We start from the raw sequence: 20,422 nt of genomic DNA on the forward strand, positions 1-20,422 counted from the left end.
CAACAATACAATGAGCAACAAGGGGAAACCACAAAGCTCTATTCTGGGAAGAGGAAGGGAAGGCTGATCGTAAGTCCCTTTGAGACTCCTTCGGGTAGTGAAAAGCAGGGCATAACAACCAACTCTTCTTCTTCTGAAAGACCTCACTCTTGCCTGTGATCCCGAAAAGCTGCTGCCAGTCAGAGCAGACAACACTGAACAAGACAGACCGATGGTAGCAGATGGCAGCTGTGTACAATCCGTTCAATCACCCTGCCCTCCAGTAAAAGGTGATACTACACTGAAGCTATTTTGAATCTGATTGCGTTAATCTTGCTGGATCAACATTACACGGGAATGCTGTCTGCACCAGAAGGAGACATCTGAGAATTAATTAATTTCAGGTAGGCACTGCCCACGTACCAGATGGCTCAGGACAAATTCCATGTGTATCTCTAGCATCTGCTTCACACAGCAGTGCTGACACAGATGTGCATCCTCACTGTTCCTAGAATGTCACAGATGTGGGACCGATTAAAAAAAGAAAAGAAAAAAGAATGACATGGGCAGTAAAGTACTGAAATTAATCTGGGACATGAGCAAATCGCACCACACACAGTTAGGGTCTATCTTTCGCTAAATAATCAGATTGCATGATCTGATTAGCTACGCTAGGCTTTCCTGAAACCCTGGGGTTTCTTCACGGCCTTGGAAGGGTTTTCCGAATGGGTGAGAGTGAATTAATTTTTAATATATTATAAACATTTGTTAAACATGTATCGGGCGATATGACTATATATGGTCATGTCGACCCGCCTCTCCCCTTCCCAAATGGCCAATGATGGGCTCGAAGAGGGAGGGGAGGGGCCCCGAGTGGGCGTGTCCACAGCTCTGCTTCCCAACCGTATTCCGCACGATCACACCACTTCTGGGGTTTCTCAAAGCCCAAAGAATGTTTCAGGGGTTTCTCAACGGTAAAACAATTGAGAAAGGCTGAGCTGCAGTGTTCTGTCGCAATAACTTTGCAGCATCTAATTGGCATTATGTAACATGGCAACTCAAATCTGTATATAAAGGGCCGGGCATTGCACACCGATGTGTGCCCGGTCCAAAAGCTAGCAACACTTTCTTTAGATAGACACCTTCCAACTATTGCGTTCAGACACCACATTAAAGTTCAGCATGCCGGTAATAATAAATTGTTCTGAGATCTTCTGCTGACAAAAAGTGACACAACCTTTGGTGCTTGCATAACGGAGTTCTGAGTAAACTCCCAGTTATGTTGAGCCAACAAATGAAGCTGTCTTATAGCTCTTGGTCCATCAAGGTCGGCAATGTCTCCTCAAACTGGGGAAGTGGGTCTCCGGGCAGGGGGCCTTCACATCACCTCCTATCAGATTCTTTTGACTGGAGGATTGAACCTGGGACATTCTACCATGGAGCTTCATCCCCTCTGCTGGGGAATGGATGAATATTTGTCCCCTCCGCTGGAGAATGGATAAATATTCGTCCCCTCCAATGGAGAATGGATGAATATATCTATCTGGTATCTGTCGAAGTGAGCAATGACCCAAAAAAGCTCATACTCTGCCACAAATTCTGTAAATCTTGAAGGTACTACTGGAGTCTTGCTCTTTTCTACTGCTTGACTAACACAGCTATCCATCTTGATCTGTCTACCTTTTTGCCTACCACATACCTGAGAGACCACCTGACTGACTATATCCTCCAAAGAGTGCTGTGTTCAGTCGATCTCGGCCCTGTCCCCACCTGGTGGAAGAGCTGTGGGCCCTTCAAGAGATAGCTCAGTTCCAAAGGGCTTGCAAGACAGAGCTCTTCTGCCAGGTATTTGGTTGGGGCCAATAACTAGCAATACCATTGGGCCGTCCCCCTCCTGTGGTGAGTCTCCCCTGGAATATATCAGAAACATCCATAGGCGATTGCTCAGACACTGGTGCAGCAACATAATTAAAAGAGATGTTTTAATCGGGTTTAAAGTGCTTTTAATTAATGTTGTTAAAATTGTCTTTCTAATGTGTTTAACTTTTATGTATTTACTTTTGCATTGTTAGCCACCCAGGAGGGGCCAAGTTCATAGATCAACTTATTCAACCAAGGTTTCGCCGAATGGGTGGGAGTTAATTTTTAAGATATAATTTATTGGCTGATATGACCATATATGGTCATGCTCACCTGCCCCCACCCCCAATGGCCAATGACGGGTGGAGGGGGATGCAAATCTTTGCAAGCTGAAGCTCATTGCACATGGGAGCGACTGGAGAACAGAGAGGTAGGTACTCTCATTTTAACTTAACTGCGTGATGGAGCAACATAGGCCTTTTCCATCCTTGTGTTGGCATGGGGGTGGGGTGGGGGTAACAGAGTGGCATCAGCCTGCCCCAGCCCTGTTTCAGCAGAGTCCCTTTGGACCGACCAACCTATGGGACCATGGTTGACGTTGTCATCAATGGTGTTGGAATTGTTGTATGGAAGTGTTGTTGGAACTGTTGTTACTGGTTGCTGAGACTACTGTTATTATTGTGTTGTTTGAAGTTGTTGAATTGTGCTTATCCCTAAGTTCTATGTAAACCACCCTGAACCACAGGGAGGATGGCATATATATATAAATACAGTGAATGAATGAATGAATGAATGAATGAATGAATGAATGAATGAATGAATGAATGAATGAACGAGCGAACGAGCGAACGAGAGCAAACTGGTAGCCAAAGCAAAGTGCAGTTGTGGTTCTATTCACAAACCATCTGAAAATATTTCTGGGCTTTCACTTCCTGTGCTGTGGCAGGGGTCTGGTGATGTCACTTCTGGTGAGATGTGACTTCCAGGGGTGTGACAGGAAGGCGTGGCCTGCTGACATCACTTTCGGGGTTTCTTGACGCCTGAAGAATGTTTCATGGGTTTCTCAATGGTAAAAAGGCTGAGAAAAAGTGTCGTGAAGACTTGGGAGTTCATTAACCATCCATCAGAATAATTGTAAAGCTTATCAGGACGTGCAGCAACAGATATCGGGTTGTGTGTGAAGGGTGGTTATGTTTGCTAAGAGATTGGTGAAGTAATGATTCTAGGTAAGGCTGCCAATTGAGGATTACAGATTTGGTGGTGACAATGTGCAAGTGCACCTGGGTTGCGATGCAGAGGCAGGCAATGGCAAGCCCCGTCTGGGCATAGAATCATAGAATCATAGAGTTGGAAGGGGCCATACAGGCCATCTAGTCCAACCCCCTGCTCAACGCAGGATCAGCCCTAAGCATCCTAAAGCATCCAAGAAAAGTGAATCATAGAATCATAGAGTTGGAAGGGGCCATACAGGCCATCTAGTCCAACCCCCTGCTCAACGCAGGATCAGCCCTAAGCATCCTCAAGCATCCAAGAAAAGTGAATCACAGAATCATAGAGTTGGAAGGGGCCATACAGGCCATCTAGTCCAACCCCCTGCTCAACGCAGGATCAGCCCGAAGCATCCTAAAGCATCCAAGAAAAGTGAATCACAGAATCATACAGTTGGAAGGGGCCATACAGGCCATCTAGTCCAACCCCCTGCTCAACGCAGGATCAGCCCTAAGCATCCTAAAGCATCACTTGCCTGGACGGCCCTACGGGGTCAGAAGAAGTCAGCTGTAATGTGGCAGCAAAAAAGAGAAGAGGGTCAGGAACTGTAATGCCTAGGGTTAAGATTTGGGACGGCTTAGATTTGTGTTGCAATGAGCCTACAGCTGTCGTGGTAGTAAAACTTTTATTATAATATTCATTTATTCCTTCATTGAATTTATATACCGCCCGTCACCATGATGTCTCAGGGCAGTGTACACAGAAGCAGTGGGAATGGGACGGTACATTGAAATATTTGAAACGTTTGCAACAATATTGGTTGAGCTTGACCTGAATTCAGTTACCTCCTTTTGGTTCTTGAGGCCCCTCCCACAAAAACCACCACTGATATGTCTATCCCACGGGGTCATCAGTATATTACATTTAAAATTGGGTGTTCTCACCATGGTTGTTCCATTATTATATTGTTCTACTGTTATGGCTGTATTGCTATTGTTCAATTTATCGTGTTGTTTGTACTGTTTTTTTTCCAGTTCCATTTAAACCGACTTGAGCCTCTGGGAGGACGGTACATAAATATGTTGAATGAATGAATGAATGAATGAATGAATGAATGAATGAATGAATGAACAAAAAATTCATATTGCAAAGATATGAATGAAAATTTGGTATTCAAACCATTTGGTATGAAAATGTCTTCTTCTGCAGACCCAAAACAACATCTCTATAGGCTACGTTCATTAATTTGCCTAGGATCACTCACCGTAGACTCTGGTGCAATTTTACAGAATTACTACACAGGCTGGGGCGGGGGGAGCATGCTTATGTTGCCAGCATGACATTGGAAGTGGGACTTCAGTTTCTGTAGCTGAGGCTTGTTTTTATTAGCTGACAATATCATTTCAGTCGGCTGTCAAGAAAAAGCGTTTTAATGTATGATGCAATCAGAAGCAACATGGGGGGTGCTTATGCAGAGGAACAGCTGGAGTCCCACAAGAGGTCAGAATGGAACAGAATCAGGTTTGGAGTCCCCACTCAAATCTCATGAAACTAAACTGGAACCACAGGGAGAGAAACCATATATGTGGCCATATTGATCTCATCATGAGTGCAATCTTCTGTATGTCTTCTGAGAAGGAAGAATGATGAAGAGTTGGTTTTTATACCCTGCCCTCCACTACACAAAGGAATCTCAAAGCAGCTTACATACACCTTCCCTTCCTCTCCCCACGACAGGCCTCTTGTGAGGCAGGTGGGGCAGAGAGAGCTCTGAGAGAACTGTGACAGACCCAAGGTCACCCAGTTGGCTTCATGTGGAGGAGGAGTGGGGAATCAAACCCGGCTCTCTGGATTACAGTCCGCTGCTCTTAACCACTACACCACCCTGGATCACTGAGCCCCCTTAACGTAACACAAAATAAGGCCTTCTTCGTTCATCCGATGGCACCCCTACATTACCACCCTAAACAGAATTATACATTATAAAGTGCTAATTAATTTCAAGGTATCTGCGAAGCATGTAAATCTGCCCAAAATGCCAAGATTTCTCCCATGCAAACGTGAAATCCAGAAGACACTTTGGAACAGGCTGACGTTGGCTGACGCTCTTGCAATAGTCCTGGTTCACAGCACATCTGCGCAACTGGGGGGAAAATCCAGTAAAAGCTGTACGGTGTATTCCCTTGTGAAAGCAGCCTTCTTTTAGGTGCCTATGTTGCTATTTTACAAGCGCCACAAGTCTGGTTGACAACAGTGTGCTGGGAATCAGTGGATGGAGACCAGCAAAGCAGCTGGATTGTTCTAACAGGCAAAAGGAAATTCATAGAATCATAGAAGGGACCTCATGGGTCATCTAGTCCAACCCCCTGCACTATGCAGGACACTCCCAACTCTATTGCTCATCCACTGTAACCTGTCACCCCCTTGAACCTTCACAGAATCAACCTCTCCGTCAGATGGCGATCCGGCCTCTGTTTAAAGATTTCCAAAGATGGAGAACCCACCACCTCCTGAGGAAGCCTGTTCCACTGAGGAACCGCTCTAACTGTCAGGAACTTCTTCCGGAAGTTTAGACAGAATTTCTTTCGCATCAATTTCATCCCATTGGCTATAGTCTGTCCCTTTAGGGCAAGAGAGAACGACTCTGCTCCATCCTCTACATCAGTGGTCCTCAACCCGCGGGCCGCAGCCCGAAGGCCATGGGGCCGGGCCACGGCTCCCTCTCCCCGCCCCCCCCCACAGTAAAAAACTTCCCGGGCCGCAACCTTGAGGCCCAGGAAGCTTCTTACTGCAGGAGGGGGGGGGGAGGGAATCAGGGCTGCGCCCGCGCATTGTGCATGCGTGGCCGAAATCGCGCATGCCCGGCACTTTTGTGCATGCGCAAAAGTGCCGCGCATGCGCGATTTTGGCCATGCATGGCACATGCATGCATGTGCGGCCCGTTGCGCATGCGCAATGCGCGGTCGTGCATGTGCGGCGGGCGCGGACGGGCAGTTGCCCTGCCGGTCCCCAGCCTCAAAAAGGTTGGGGACCACTGCTCTACATGGCAGCCTTTTAAATATTTGAAGGTGGTTATCAGATCCCCTCTCAGTCGTCTCTTCTCCGGGCTAAACAGACCAAGCTCTGTTTATAACCCTTCATAACGGAGGGTGGGGAACTTGGTGCCTTCTTCTCACGAGAGGTGCCTCCAATGAGAACTGAAGCTGAAATGTGTGCAGAAGGAGCTATACAAACCCAGCAGCTGCAGAGAAGCACATTTCATAACCCGTCCAATGCACGGACGTTTTCCGATGGGAATGGCACGGCTGAGAGACAGCAATGTCATAATTCTATTGCGCTACCTCTGAACCAGCCCTGTGAAACCGTGAGAGGCCGCGCCAGAGGGTCTGAACCTGTGACATGCTCCATAGAAGCACCTTGTGTTTCTCATGGTTAGGAACAAGACTTCAGTGCCTCCAGTTGGCAAGGCCTTCCCCTTGTTTCTTCATACCTGATAATGAATTTGCAGGTCCTGATTGGGAAAGAATCACGCTGATGCATATCGTCAGCATCTTAATGGGGCTTCCAATTCTATGTATAGAACTCATCTTCGTCTTGAGGTGGCAAACATGTTGAGAAACCACGAAGGATTACGGCCCGGAGGGCTGCCTATTTCAAAACCCTCGTTAATGATGTGAAATTGTCCCTCATCGCCAGGGAAGATTTCTTCTTCTAGGTATGGAAGGATCAATTGGGGAGAGGGGGGGGGAGGACTTGTTTCACCAAGCCGTATCCAAGATCCAGCGTGCAGGAGATGATGAGATTGATAGAAACGGTTAGCCAACACGATGTTACTGGAACAGATGCTCAAGGTGAGTCTCTGCCCAGCATCAGATTCTTGTGACTGTAAACAGAAGGACGTCACTGAGACTTTCCCAGGTTGAAATATTGACGTGGGAATGAGAGGCAAACCAAGTTGGGGAGGAGGTCGTGAATAAACGAAACAGAAGGAAAATGGCAACACAAGATGCACTAGGAAATGACCATGAGGGTCAACTGGACTCTTGGCTTTGTAGCTGCTGTATGAAAAAGGAGAACGAGATGTCATTCGATAAGGAGATGTGCAGAGTTCTACATCTGGGACGCAAAAATGAGAAGCGTGCATACTGGGTGGGAGAGACGCTTCTGGCTGGCAGTGTATGTATGCACAGGATTTTTCACAGTCAGAGTAGTTCAGCAGTGGAATAGGCTGCCTAAGGAGGTGGTGAGCTCCCCCTCACTGGCAGTCTTCAAGCAAAGGTTGGATACACACTTTTCTTGGATGCTTTAGGATGCTTTGGGCTGATCCTGCGTTGAGCAGGGGGTTGGACTTGATGGCCTGTGTGGCCCCTTCCAACTCTATGATTCTATGATTCTAAGATCTTGGGATGGACAGAAGTTAAATATGAGCAGACAGCGTGACGCGGCGGCAAAGAAGCCGGATGCAGTCTTGGGAAGGGGGTTGGACTAGGTGGCCTATAGGGCCCCTTCTGACTCTAGGATTCTAGGAGTCTAAACATTGGCTGCCTAATTTTACTTGTCTGACTCCTTCTTTTCGAACCATCGGCAAACTTAACTCCGTGGGGCAGGAAGAAGCCTGATTTTCCGAGGTTTCCAGATTACATGACCTGATGAGCAGCAGACAACTGCAAAAGGAAGCCAAGGATGTTCCTAGAAGGTAACCAGTGTCCAAGTGCATTGACAGCTGGAGACCCATTTTCGCAATCATCTGAGGCTTGGAGCAGCCAAGCAGAGAAGCCAACCGAGGCTGAAATTTGGCCATGGACAGATGATGGCAGGATAGGTGCGTTCACCATTAACAAATCACCTGCAGGGGGCTGACTTTCCTTTAGGTCAGGGGTAGTCAAACTGCGGCCCTCCAGATGTCCATGGACTACAATTCCCAGGAGCCCCTGCCAGCAAACGCTGGCAGGGGCTCATGGGAATTGTAGTCCATGGACATCTGGAGGACCACAGTTTGACTACCCCTGCTTTAGGTCCTGCTGCATGCCAAACAGATGTTCTACTCCTGAATCATAGGGGGCTAGTTTGCCCAGTAAATATTCACTGACTCCCAATGCAACAGAATGGTAACTGGAAGCTTTTAGAAAGAGGTTAAGAACTGATGCAACCACCATTTTAATTAGTAGTTGTTTTTTTTTTAGAAAATGGTGCACACACAGCACTTCCACAGGAGTGCAGAATATCTGCCAAAAGAGGGGTTTGTTTGGTTATTTGGTATTCAGCTTCTTAAGCAGCACCTACCTTCCTTTTAAAAAAGGAACATCCTAACCCAGGGGTAGTCAAACTGCGGCCCTCCAGATGTCCATGGACTACAATTCCCAGGAGCCCCCTGCCAGCATTCGCCAGCAAATGCTGGCAAGGGCTCCTGGGAATTGTAGTCCATGGACATCTGGAGGGCCGCAGTTTGACTACCCCTGCCCTTAGGTTTGCAGGAGCACACTTGCAAAGTGTGGGCAACTCAGACGTCTCAGAAATCAGAGAAGCTGCTAAGTAGCATGAATAAACACAGCGAATGGAGAGGCATTGGGTACGCAGGGTTGCGGGGAGGTTTCATTGCACATCTTGGGCTGCACACTTAGCCTGGTCTATCAGTGGCTATAAAAAACACGGCAGGCCAAACAGAGTAAGGGGGAAAAAAAGGGGTCCTTGCATACAACCCAACCATCTTGAAAAGGCGTAAGCGACTCCTGGAATCTGCAGCCGCAGCGGAAAACCGTACAAGAGGTTTCAACAGAGCACCCGACTGGTTCTTCTTTATTTAGTCAACCTATTTCCCAAGTATGGTCCCCACCTGGGGAGATCTAAATCGAGGCTGTGGTCACCCCAAGCAGATTTCTTGTGCAAACTTGGGGGAAACTTCTAGGTTTGCAGAAAAATCTGAAAAGATAAAAACAAACCACGGGGGCCGGGAAAGTTGAAGTCTGCTGAGAAACTGGAGAGGGCCCAGATGCTGCTGTGGTGGTGCAGAGCACTGCTTGGAGCCCGGTGGCTGCAGCCATAGAAGAGCCCAGGAACCGGTCCAGCCATGGTGGAGCCTGGAAGCTCCGATTCCAGTTGTGGTGGCAGAAAATGGGAGCCACTCTGGGCCCAGCTGCAAAGGCAGCAGACACTGGGAGCTGCTTAGGGAGCCAGCAGATGCTCAGAGCTTCTCCAGGGATCCAGGGTGCTGGGCGCCACTCCAGGCTTGGAGCATCTCCCAGACATCTCCACCACCACTGTGGCCGGTCTCCCAGGTGAGTCATGCTGCATGGCACAGGCATAGTCTCTCTCACACAGAGAGCCAGCGTGGTGTAGTGGTTAAACAGTGGCTGACTTTAATCTGGAGAATGGGGTTTGATTCCCCAGTCTTCCACGTGCAGCCAGGAGGGCAACCTCGGGCCAGTCCCTGTTCTCTAAAGCTCCTCTGGCAGAGCACTTCTCTTGGAGCTCTCTCAGCTCTGCCTATCTCACAGAGTGCTCTTGTGAGTGGAAGGGAAGGGTGTTTGTAGGCTGCTTTGGGAATCTTTTGGGCAGTCAAAGGCCAGGGAATACAAAAAAAACAGAAGAAGGTTGTTTTTTATACCCCACTTTTCATTGCCCGGAGGAGTCTCAAAGCAGCTTACAATCGCCTTCCTTTCTTCTCCCCACAACAAACACTCTGTGAGGGAGGTAGGGCTGAGAGAGCTCTGACAGAACTGCTCTGTGAGAACAGCTCCGGCAGGACTGTGACTAGCCCAAGGTCACCCAGCTGGCTGCACATGGAGGAGCGGAGAATCAAGCCCAGCTCTCCAGATTACAGGCTGCCGCTCTTAACCACTGGATCACGCTGGCTTGGAAAGAGTCAGGCCACTGGATCACCTGACTCAAATTCTTCTCTGACAGAGGCTCTCCAAGGCTTTGCACAGATGTCTTTTTCCAGCTCACGATCTGAAAATCCTTCTAACGGGAGACGTCGGCGCTTGGAAAGTGTGCATGCAAATCCCCTGTCCTACCACTGAGGTCCAAAACCTTCCACAAGAAGACAACAGAGAGCAAGTCTTCCAAGAATCGGTGAAAAGAAGGCCTGCTTACTCCAGAACGGCTGGATTGGCGGCTGTTTTCAGAGAGGCAAGAGACAGAGGAAAAGACATCTTTGTATTTACCAGCTAAATTTCATCTGATTTGCCAGCAATGAGCAAGTGAGAAATTGCTGCAGGCTGTGTGAATATTTTACAAGTCATCCCTGAGAAACATGCGGCAAGACAAGCGAGAGCTTGTTCTCCGGAGAGGGGGGGGGGGAGGTATTGTGGACAGACTTGGCAGATCACCCGATCCTTCTTTCATGGAAGAACTGGAGGGATAGGAACCAGGACAGTCGGCGGACTGGGAAATGGAACCGGGTCAGAACTCAGCATGATTTGACCAAGACATGTACACGATGACCACGTCTGGATCGGGCCATAAGAATGCACTCCACAAAGGGTGTGTATAGACGTTCCAGCACGTGCAAAAGGCAGTGGACTGATTACCCAGAAGCGGCTGTAGACGTCCCGTTATGCCAATTTTGAAATCCAGGCCTACTTATCTGCTTTCAGGTCCAGTCCAACCTGTTGCTTATTAATGGTCTGGGACCATGCCCTGACCTGGACAGCTCAGGGAAGCCCAATCCCATCAGATTTTGGAAGCTAAGCAGAGCCTATTCTGCACACAATGCACGTTCAATGCACTTTAGAAATAGATCTTCCTGTTCTGCACAGGAAAATCCAGTTGCCAAAGCAAATTGAAAGTGCATTATCCTATGTGTGCGGAATGGGCCCAGGTGTGACCCTGGCTGCCATTTGGATGGCAGACCTCCAAGGAACAGGAGGGGTCAAGACACAGAGGCAGGCAATGGCAAATCACTCTGAACATCCCTTGCCTAGCTGCCAGACAATCCTCAGATCTCCTGGCTGCATTACGCACGGCAAAAGACAAAATAAATAAATACTCTGCGACCACAAGGACAAAGAAGAAGAGTGGGGGTTTATACACCACTTTTCACTACCCAAAGGAGTCTCCAAGTGGCTTAAAATCGCCTTCCCTTCCACTCCCCGCAACAGGTGCCCTATGAGGTAGGTGTGAATGAGAGAGCTCGGACAGAAATGCCATACCATGATCAGGTCTGTGACTAGCCCAAGGTCACCCAGCTGGCTGCATGTTGAGAAGCAGGGAATCAACCCCGGCTCTCCAGATTAGAAGCCACCGCTCTTAACCACTACACCAAGCTGACCCCTTTCTCCTAGTTGTTCGTGGCCAACCATGAAGAACTTCCACAAAGGCTCTTCTCTGTGCTCTTCTCTGCGCTTGCTGGCAGGGGCTCATGGGAATTGTAGTCCATGGACATCTGCAGGACCACAGGTTGACTATCCCTGTTATAAAGGACTTTTTCCGTTGTGGCGCTTTGCCTATAGAACATCTTCCCAGAGGAAGCTAATCTATTTTGTGGTTATGGCATGAGGTATTTGATGTTACTGCCCCCCCCCCGAAAAACCACAATCTTTGGGTGCTTTTAGAACAATCCAGCCGCACCACTGAATTTTAACCGGGTTTGGAACCAATATTTTAAATGAGGTTGATTATTTCACTGTGTTTTTTTTACAAATTTACTACTGTCAGCTTCCTAGAGATTCCACAGGGGGTGAGGGCTGCAGGTTAACTTTGTTCAATAATGGGAAAAAATGAACTTAAGGATGCATCAATGTGACTCTTAAGCACATACCCAAAAACCGCACATCTGGTCACCCACCCCGTGTGGTAAACTGACTTTCACCAAAGCCCTTGCCATCTGAACTGGCTAGTGCTAGATCTACAAGGACTAAGGACTACATAAGTCGTTTGTAAGCAGGCAGGATTGACCTAATATCTTTGACCAATACCTGGTTGGACGTAACTCCAGCTGGTGTTCACTCCTGCATCAACCACCAATGAGAGGGTGGTTCGTAAGAACATAAGAAGTTCCCGCAGTTCTACAGCTTATCTCCTCACCTCCAGTCAACAGCGATCAGTTCCCCTGGAGAAGATGGTGGCTTTGGAGGGTGGGCTCCATAGCATTATACTCCAGAGGTCCCTCCCCAACCCAAATCCCACCCCCACATCACAGCCTCACCCCAAAGTCTCCAGGTATTTCTGGCAAACCGACTGGGGACTTTTGGGCTGCCGTGGTTACCACAGGGCTGTCCCAGGTTGTTTATGGCCTACATGGAGAGAGAGTCATATGCTGGTTTTAACTTTCTTGTCCTGGGTAGGAACCTGGTGGTCAGATTATGGAACTGGATACACATCCTATGCCAGGATGAGGCCATCTTCTCCTTGCAGCACCCCCTCGCTATAAGGACAGCCGGCTACTGAGGGACGGTCCTCCTTCAGAGACCAACGAATCCATTAGGATTCTAGAATGTCTGATGGATTCTGGCAGCCTAAGCAACAATTCTGCTAAGGTTCTTTCAGAGGGCCAGAAAGAACCTTGGGGCAACCAACAGAGATTCTCCCAGTGTTCTCTCCCCCCCCCCAGGAGGTGGGAGAATTAAACAGGATTGGGAGACATCTTACCCAGATGTGGATGGCCATGGCTAGCCCAATGTCCTTCAGTCTTAGAAGCTAAGCAAGGCCAACCTTGAAGACAGAGTCAGGTGGGTAGCCATGACGGTCTGAAGTAACAGAACAAATGTAAAGCCCAAGGGCTCCTTTGACCCAATAGAGTTTAATTCTGAATATATCATCATCATCATCTTTTAATTTATATCCGCCTCCCCCCGGAGGCTTGAGGCGGGTCACATAAAACCAATCCCCTAAAAACAGTAATAAGAAGAATAAAACATAGTACATTAATCACAACAAGGCAAGACAAGAATGGCGGCCAGGTTCATGCAACTAACCCAATTTCAGTAACTCCACTACAAGGAAACAAAAGGGGGGGGGGCTGATGGCACATGCAACCGCCACATTTGTGCATGCACGCTTCATCAGATTCAGGTACCCAAAAGCTTATACCCAGAATTCAACTTTCTAGGTCTTCAAGGTGCCACTAGCCCCAAACTGGTGAGGACTTGGATGGGAGACCAAAGTATAGGTAGAGAGCTACAGACGCAAATGGGTTAGGTACTTCTTTCTGGGTCAAGCACCATTGAAAATTTGGAATAGGCTGCTTGAACTGCAGCATCCCTATGGGGTGCTGCAGGATTCAGAACCATCTCCCATGTGCATCGATATTTCTTTAAGACTTCTCACCGAACTGCCTATAGCTGCTGGAGCTGAGCATCATCAACATGCTGATGACAACCATCTCTATAGTTCCTTAAAGAAACTTCTTGTTAAGCTGCTGACTCTTTCCTGAGGTGGTATCTGGATGCTACAGGTGAAGGAGAACAAGCTAAATATTAATGTAGGGGATGGCGAGGGGAGGCCGATGTTGCTGCTGGTTTGGAAGGACCATCCTTTCTTTGACAAACTCAGTGAAGAGTTTAGGAACCTCGTTGAGCCCAGTCTTCCAGCTGGAAAAGCACATTACTGTGCAACCCTAACTAGATCTACTCCTTCAAAACCCACTGAAATCAATGGGCTTTGAGCAGCATAACTCTATTTAGGATTGCCCTGTGAATCCAGTAACCGAGAGCACTGTTACGTCTCTAATTGCATCATACATGCAAATAATCTTCTCTTGTAGGAGTCAATCACACTAGCCGTGCACTAGTCAATCACACTAGCCGTGCTGTCCCACCCCATGGTAATGCTTTAGGATGCTTAGGGCTGATCCTACGTTGAGCAGGGGGTTGGACTAGATGGCCTGTATGACCCCTTCCAACTCTATGATTCTATGATTCTATGAATCTGGACTAGACTGCCATATCACACTCTCCCTGGGGCTGCCCTTGAAGACTACTTGGAACCTGCAACCACGCAGACTGTTGGCTGGGATGAGTCATCTTGTACACGTGGCACATATTCTGAAATGCCTCCGTTGCCTCTTTGTCTCCACGTCCCGTTCACAGCACTGGTCCTAGTTGCAAAAGCCCTCTATGGTCTGGGACCCTCATGCCGGAAGGACTATTTCAAAACCCCGCAGCTATTAAGTGCAGTGGATCTCCTTGGCAGGAGAGGAGGGCGTGACTGAGCCTCCTCCCAGTTTTGTAATCAGCAGCTATGTCTGCTCTGGTTTGTGGTTCCTGGAAGAAAGCTAGCTGGGCCACCGAGTGCAATCGCCTTCCCTATAACTTCCAATCTGTTGGGAAAGCCCTGAGCAAAAACAGTTACGACAATAGTTCTATTCAGGCATAACAAGGCATGGCTTCCCCTCCCCCCCCCCCAGCCTTCCAGCACAAACAAGATCCTAAACAAGAGGGCTGCAATCTCGGTTTGCAGGGAAAACAGAAACTCAACACGTGTCGTTTGGTCGGCTTTTTAAAAAACTAGTTTGCCCAGAAGGTGGGAAATCTTCAGTATCTTGAGTTGTATGCAAGGGAAGAAGAGCAGAAGGCAGGTGTCTGGGGCATCCTCATTCTTATAGCAATAGATCACTGCTCACCTGAGTCGGGTTGCGGCTGAGACGGCATGATGCATTTTTAAAATTCCGTGCTCTCCCGCAGACTGCAAGCACCCAGTTGGTTGTTACGGCTACAGGCCAGCAGCGGCTGTTTTTCAAGGACGATGGCTCTAAACATTCTCCTCTCTTAGCAAAACACTCTCTTGTCAATTCTGGTTATCAAGAGCGAAAAAGGGTATTTCTCAAAACATGCTGGGCATCTCTACCGTTTTATACTTTCTTTGCACTTCCCCAATTGGCAGGGCCAGTGCGGATTTCAATTTGCTCCTGGGCGAGGAAACATGGCATGCAGAGCCAGAAGGCACATTAGAAGGAGGGGGGGAGGCCTTGGGGTCCTGAGATTGGGCTATCTCAGAAGCCCCTTCTGGGACTGAGTTCAGCAGTGGCTCCTTCTTTCCATCTGAGGGTTGTTTCTCCCTGTCCTTTGGTTCTCCAGAGCAGGGGTAGTCAACCTGTGGTCCTCCAGATGTTCATGGACTACAATTCCCATGAGCCCCTGCCAGCATTCGCTGGCAGGGGCTCATGGGAATTGCAGTCCATGAACATCTGGAGGACCACAGGTTGACTACCCCTGCTCCAGAGGACCTGTTACCCCTGGGAATGCAGCTGGTGCCTTAAGAAGAGCTTGGCTGGATGAAGCCCACAGGAGTCATCTAGATCAGGGGTAGTCCACCTGTGGTCCTCCAGATGTCCATGGACTACAATTCCCATGAGCCCCTGCCAGCAAATTCTGGCAGGGGCTCATGGGAATTGCAGTCCATTAACATCTGGAGGACCACAGGTTGACTACCCCTGCTCCAGAGAACCTGTTATCCCTGGGAATGCAGCTGGTGCCTTAAGAAGAGCTTGGCTGGATGAAGCCCACAGGAGTCATCTAGATCAGGGGTAGTCAACCTGTGGTCCTCCAGATGTCCATGGACTACAATTCCCATGAGCCCCTGCCAGCAAACTCTGCAGGGGCTCATGGGAATTGTAGTCCATGGACATCTGGAGGACCACAGGTTGACTACCCCTGATCTAGAGCTTTTGGGTCTTCCCAAATGTTGCCTCTTCTCTGCAGAAACCAGAGTGGTCTTGTTTGGACCATTCGGTTTGACAAGACTTCCTCCTGTTTTTTCGGGAGCCGAAAACCAAGCCATGCCCCATGTCGTTCCTGCTACAAAATATGCTGGATTTGACAACAGGTTTTTGTACTTAACCGCCAATCACAGAAAACCAAAAGCGGGACAGCAGCTTGTAGTGGTTAAGAGCGGCAACCTCTAATCTGGAGAACCAGGCTTGGTTCGCCGCTCCCCCACGTGCAGTCAGCTGGGAGACCTTGGGCCAGTCACAGTTCTCTCAGAGCTCTCTCAGCCCCACCTACCTCATGGAAGGGAAGACGATTGTCAGCTACTATTTGAGACTCCTTCAGGTAATAAAAAGTGGGGTCCAAAAAAACAGCTTCAGTGGAAGGGCCTCTGCTTTGTGTGTAGATGGTGCTGGGTTCAAATCCTGACCTCTCCAGTGAAAAGGACTGGGCAACAGGTACGGTGAAAGAATAAATAATATATATATATCTATATTTATATATGGGTATCCTTCTAGGCTCTTGCACTTTCCTTACCTCGCTTCACCTAACAAACTCCAGTTTTTACAATGCTATAAAAATACTTCCTCCGTTACTCAACAGTAAGACATTCACTTTACGACTTATCTGTTTATGCCGTGGGTTTTGTTTAGTTAACAAATACAAGGCTTACAGGATTCATAAACCAGGGTGGAGAACGCTGGCAAGGAAGGGGTGAGCACTCTGTCACCTTTGTCAAAACTGGACTTCAAACACTAGGCTGACGAGGGTGGAGGGAGTTATCACTGAAAGATAACATTTCTCACATGAAAGGTTTATCAGCTGGAATATTTTCCTCTTTCGCCTATGAGGGCCTTTTCAGGGTTCAGTTGAGCTGCTTTTCCATCAGCTGCTCCCACGTGGCTGGGGTCATCGGTAAACCACCCAACCACGTGGATGACGGTGCTAGTCTTGACCACAAGAATCGACACCCAGAGCCCATGTGATTGACCCCCCCCAAAAAAGTTACTGAATTAAATAATGTTATCCCATCTGTTCCCATGTGGTTAAGGGCAAACAAAGTGTCCTGCTGGAGGGGCCGTGGCTCAGTGGGAGAACATATGCCTGGCATGCAGGAAGTCCCAGGTTCAATCCTCGATATCTCCAGTTGAAAGGATCAAGTCACGGATGATGTGAAAGACCTCTGCCCGAGATCCTGGAGAGCTGGTGGCATCCTGAATAGGCAGTATTGACTCTGACTGACTCAGTCTGATTCAGCATAAGCCAACTTCATGTGTGCTCATGTGTGATTTCACCAGCAGACCATCTAGGCCAGGGGTAGTCAACCTGTGGTCCTTCAGATGTCCATGGACTACAATTCCCATGAGCCCCTGCCCACAAACGAGCTTCTTTGAATGATGGGACAGTCAAGAGGATCTCCCCCCGTGATCTTAGTACCTGGCTCAACCTGAGAAATGTTGTGATGTTTGTTTGTTTGTTTGTTTATTTATTTATATTTTTATACCGCCCTTCCCTATGGCTCTGGGCGGTTTACATAAAACATTTTAGAACATTTACATAGAAACGTTTATCATGTTTACTTCCATCTCTCTTGTGAAAAAATAAGCCTACTGTGATTTTTTTATTAACCAGGAAACATGCAAAAGAGCTCCTGATTGGCCACAGATTCCCAAGGCCATGTCCACTTTGCTTTTAGAAGAAGAGGAGTTGGGTTTTATACCCCGCTTTTCACTACCTGATGAGCCCCTTGTGGCGCAGAGTGGTAAGGCAGCCGTCTGACAGCTTTGCCCATGAGGCTGGGAGTTCCATCCCAGCAGCCGGCTCAAGGTTGACTCAGCCTTCCATCCTTCCAAGGTGGGTAAAATGAGTACCCAGCTTGCTGGGGGGTAAACGGTAATGACTGGGGAAGGCACTGGCAAACCACCCCGTATCGAGTCTGCCATGAAAACGCTGGAGGGCGTCACCCCAAGGGTCAGACATGACTCGGTGCTTGCACAGGGGATACCTTTACCTTTACCTTTACCTTTCACTACCTGAAGGAGCCTCAAGGTGGCTTACAATTGCCTTCCCTTCCTCACCCCACAACGGATACTCTGTGACATAGATGGGGCTGAGAGCGCTCTGACAGAGTTCTAACAGGACTGTGACTAGCCCAAGGTCACTCAGCTGGGGAATCAAACCCGGCTCTCCAGCGTAGAGGCTGCCGCTCTTAATCCCTACACCAAGCTGGCTCTTTATGAAAGCCCAGTGCATAGACTCTGTTGCTTCCCACAGGCAAGGCAAACTGTCACAACGGCAAACACCACTTCGATATGCAGTGTGATGCTATCCTCAGAGTCTGAACTATCGCTCTTCAAGAAAAGGTAAGAATCAAGTCTTCGAGCGGCAAGGTGGAGCAGAAGCCATCCAGCAAGTAAAAAGTTGCTTTACCAAGCCAACAAGCCACTCAACCTTTCTGAGAAGACAATGTTCTGGAGTGACGTAAAGCAAAGAAGGAAGGGTTCTTTGCCATATTTTGATTTGTAGCACAGCCAATCAGTTTGATGCAAGAGGTAAGAGTGGCCAACTTAGACTGGATTAAATTAGGTTCAGATGCCTTCTCGGGCATGATGCTCACGGGGCGGCTTTGGGCCAATCATTAATCATGCTCTCTCTCAGGCGGAAAAAAGAATGTTTATACTTATATTGTGTTTGTGACTTGGACCTCTGATGAAGATCTCATAGGTTGAAACGTGTGAGGTCCAGGTTTTTGGGGCTTGTGGTGTACATGTCTGATGTAAACCGCCCTGAGCTGTATGGAAAGGCGGTATAAAAATCTAATGAATGAATGAATGAATGAATGAATGAATGAATGAATGAATGAATGAATATGTTTGTGACCCATGGGGAAAAGAACTGTTTCCTTCTATCTTAAAAAAAATATTTTTAATTACCTTGAGCTCTCTTTAATAAATTGTTTAATGTCATTTTCTACTTTTATGGCCTTCAACCTCTTTGGGTATCTCCTCTCTCAGCCTAAGCCATACATCGCAGACTTGTTGTGAGGCTACAAGGAGAAGGGAAAGAGCCGTGTCCTTCACTTTCCTTGGAGGAAACGCAGAATCAAATATGTGATCGCTTTGCGGCTTCACTAAATTCACAAAGGATGCTTTTAAACTAGATTGCTGTTAAAGTTTGGAACCCTGAAAGACCTATAATTTGTTGTGGGAGCCATTGGGCTGAGAGACAGGATTCCCCTTCGTGACACACGAACAGACTGCATAAGACACAGAAAGTCCGAAAGATGAAGAGAAACCTCTTGATAAGAATGGAGAGGAACACAATTGCCCTCGCATCTCTCTGTGCCAGGACACCGTCAACCCCAATGTGATACACTTGGATTTGGAATAGTTATTTGATTTAACGGATTACTTAATATTGGATGTGACCTCTTTGTTTAGTACGTGAGAAGTCACCTTTTCTGTTTTTGTGTATTACATGTATTTGTATTTTGGTTCACCTTGATGAGATTTGTATGACTTATGTGAATTCTTCAATAAACTCCAAAAAAAAAGGGGGGGGGGAACACACACCGTCAACCCCTTCCTCTTCCTTAAGATTTCCCCTTCCATCTAATGTGTCTCCATCCCATTTGCTGTTCCTTTCTACCCAATCATTGGTAGTCATCGCTACGTTCCAAATTCTTTCCAGGACTTATTCAAACATAAAGACAAACTGATTGGTGGCTGTTTCAGGATTATTGGAACTTGCCCAGCTGTTTCATGGTTGGGAGTCCAACGCCTATCTCTTGACTCCTCAGGATTCAACCTAACGATCTTCCATCAGCTTAGGGTAGTGGTTAAGAGTGGCGACCTCTTCTCTGGAGACCCACGTTTGATTATCCTCACCTCAACTTGCAGCCAGATGGGTGACCTTGAACCTTGAACGGGTCACAGTCCTGTTAGAGCTGTTCTCACAGAACAGTTCTGACAAGAGTTCTCTCGTCCCACCTACCTTCTTAAACCTGCCCTGGGATATCTAGAAAGGGTGAGATATAAAATAAAGATTATAATAATATATATATTTATCAGATTCTGAGGTCACTCCGTGGATCATTAGTGAGGAGAACTGAAGGGTTAGAGAAGGGACACCTTCTGCCATGGCCATCTTTGGATACCCATTAACTTCATCTCTACCTTCTCCCCAACATAGTCATAAAGTGGCTCACAATATTCTTCTGTCTTCCATTTTATCCTCAGAATGTCCTATAAGGAAGTGCTGACTGACAACTCATGGTTGTCTAGTAACTTCCACAGTAATATGACAATTCGAACCTGGGTCTCACAGATCCTAGCTGATACTCTTGTTCGTTCTTTCGTTCGTTCGTTCAACTTCTAGTCAGCCCTAGTCTTGGCTGACTAAGGGCAGATTACAATGTATTTACAATTACATAAAATACTAAATACAGCCTAAAACCAGATTTAAATTAAAATTACAGAACAGATTGTAATATTGCCCATAAAAAGTCCTGTTCTGGGATTAGGGACCGCATGATGTAACTTCCCCAAGAGGAACAACTAGAGCATGTGAATGCAGGTGGAGAGATCTAAGAGGTCAGATGTCAGCTGTTGTTAGGTCTCAACCGTAGGCTTGGTGAAGCAGTTATGCTTAGCAAGACCTGCAGAACTGCTGTAGTCCCCTTTGGCAGAGCATCCCACCAGGCCAGAGCTAGGGATGAAAAAGACCTGGCT

General features: G+C 47.7%; 1 protein-coding gene and 1 long non-coding RNA gene across 3 annotated transcripts in view; one reads left to right on the plus strand and one right to left on the minus strand.

Moving 5' to 3' along the window:
• Positions 1–20,422, minus strand: part of NSMCE2 (NSE2 SUMO ligase component of SMC5/6 complex) — a 222,394-nt gene that overhangs the window by 50,038 nt on the left and 151,934 nt on the right. The gene's annotated exons all lie outside the window — the stretch shown is intronic.
• Positions 9,829–19,693, plus strand: LOC143844429 (uncharacterized). Its single transcript, XR_013233980.1, has 3 exons — positions 9,829–12,716; positions 17,967–18,055; positions 18,707–19,693. It is a non-coding gene; the product is annotated as an uncharacterized LOC143844429 (long non-coding RNA).

The sequence above is a fragment of the Paroedura picta genome, chromosome 9 (assembly GCF_049243985.1).
Source record: "Paroedura picta isolate Pp20150507F chromosome 9, Ppicta_v3.0, whole genome shotgun sequence".
In the NCBI taxonomy this organism is placed as follows: domain Eukaryota; kingdom Metazoa; phylum Chordata; class Lepidosauria; order Squamata; family Gekkonidae; genus Paroedura; species Paroedura picta.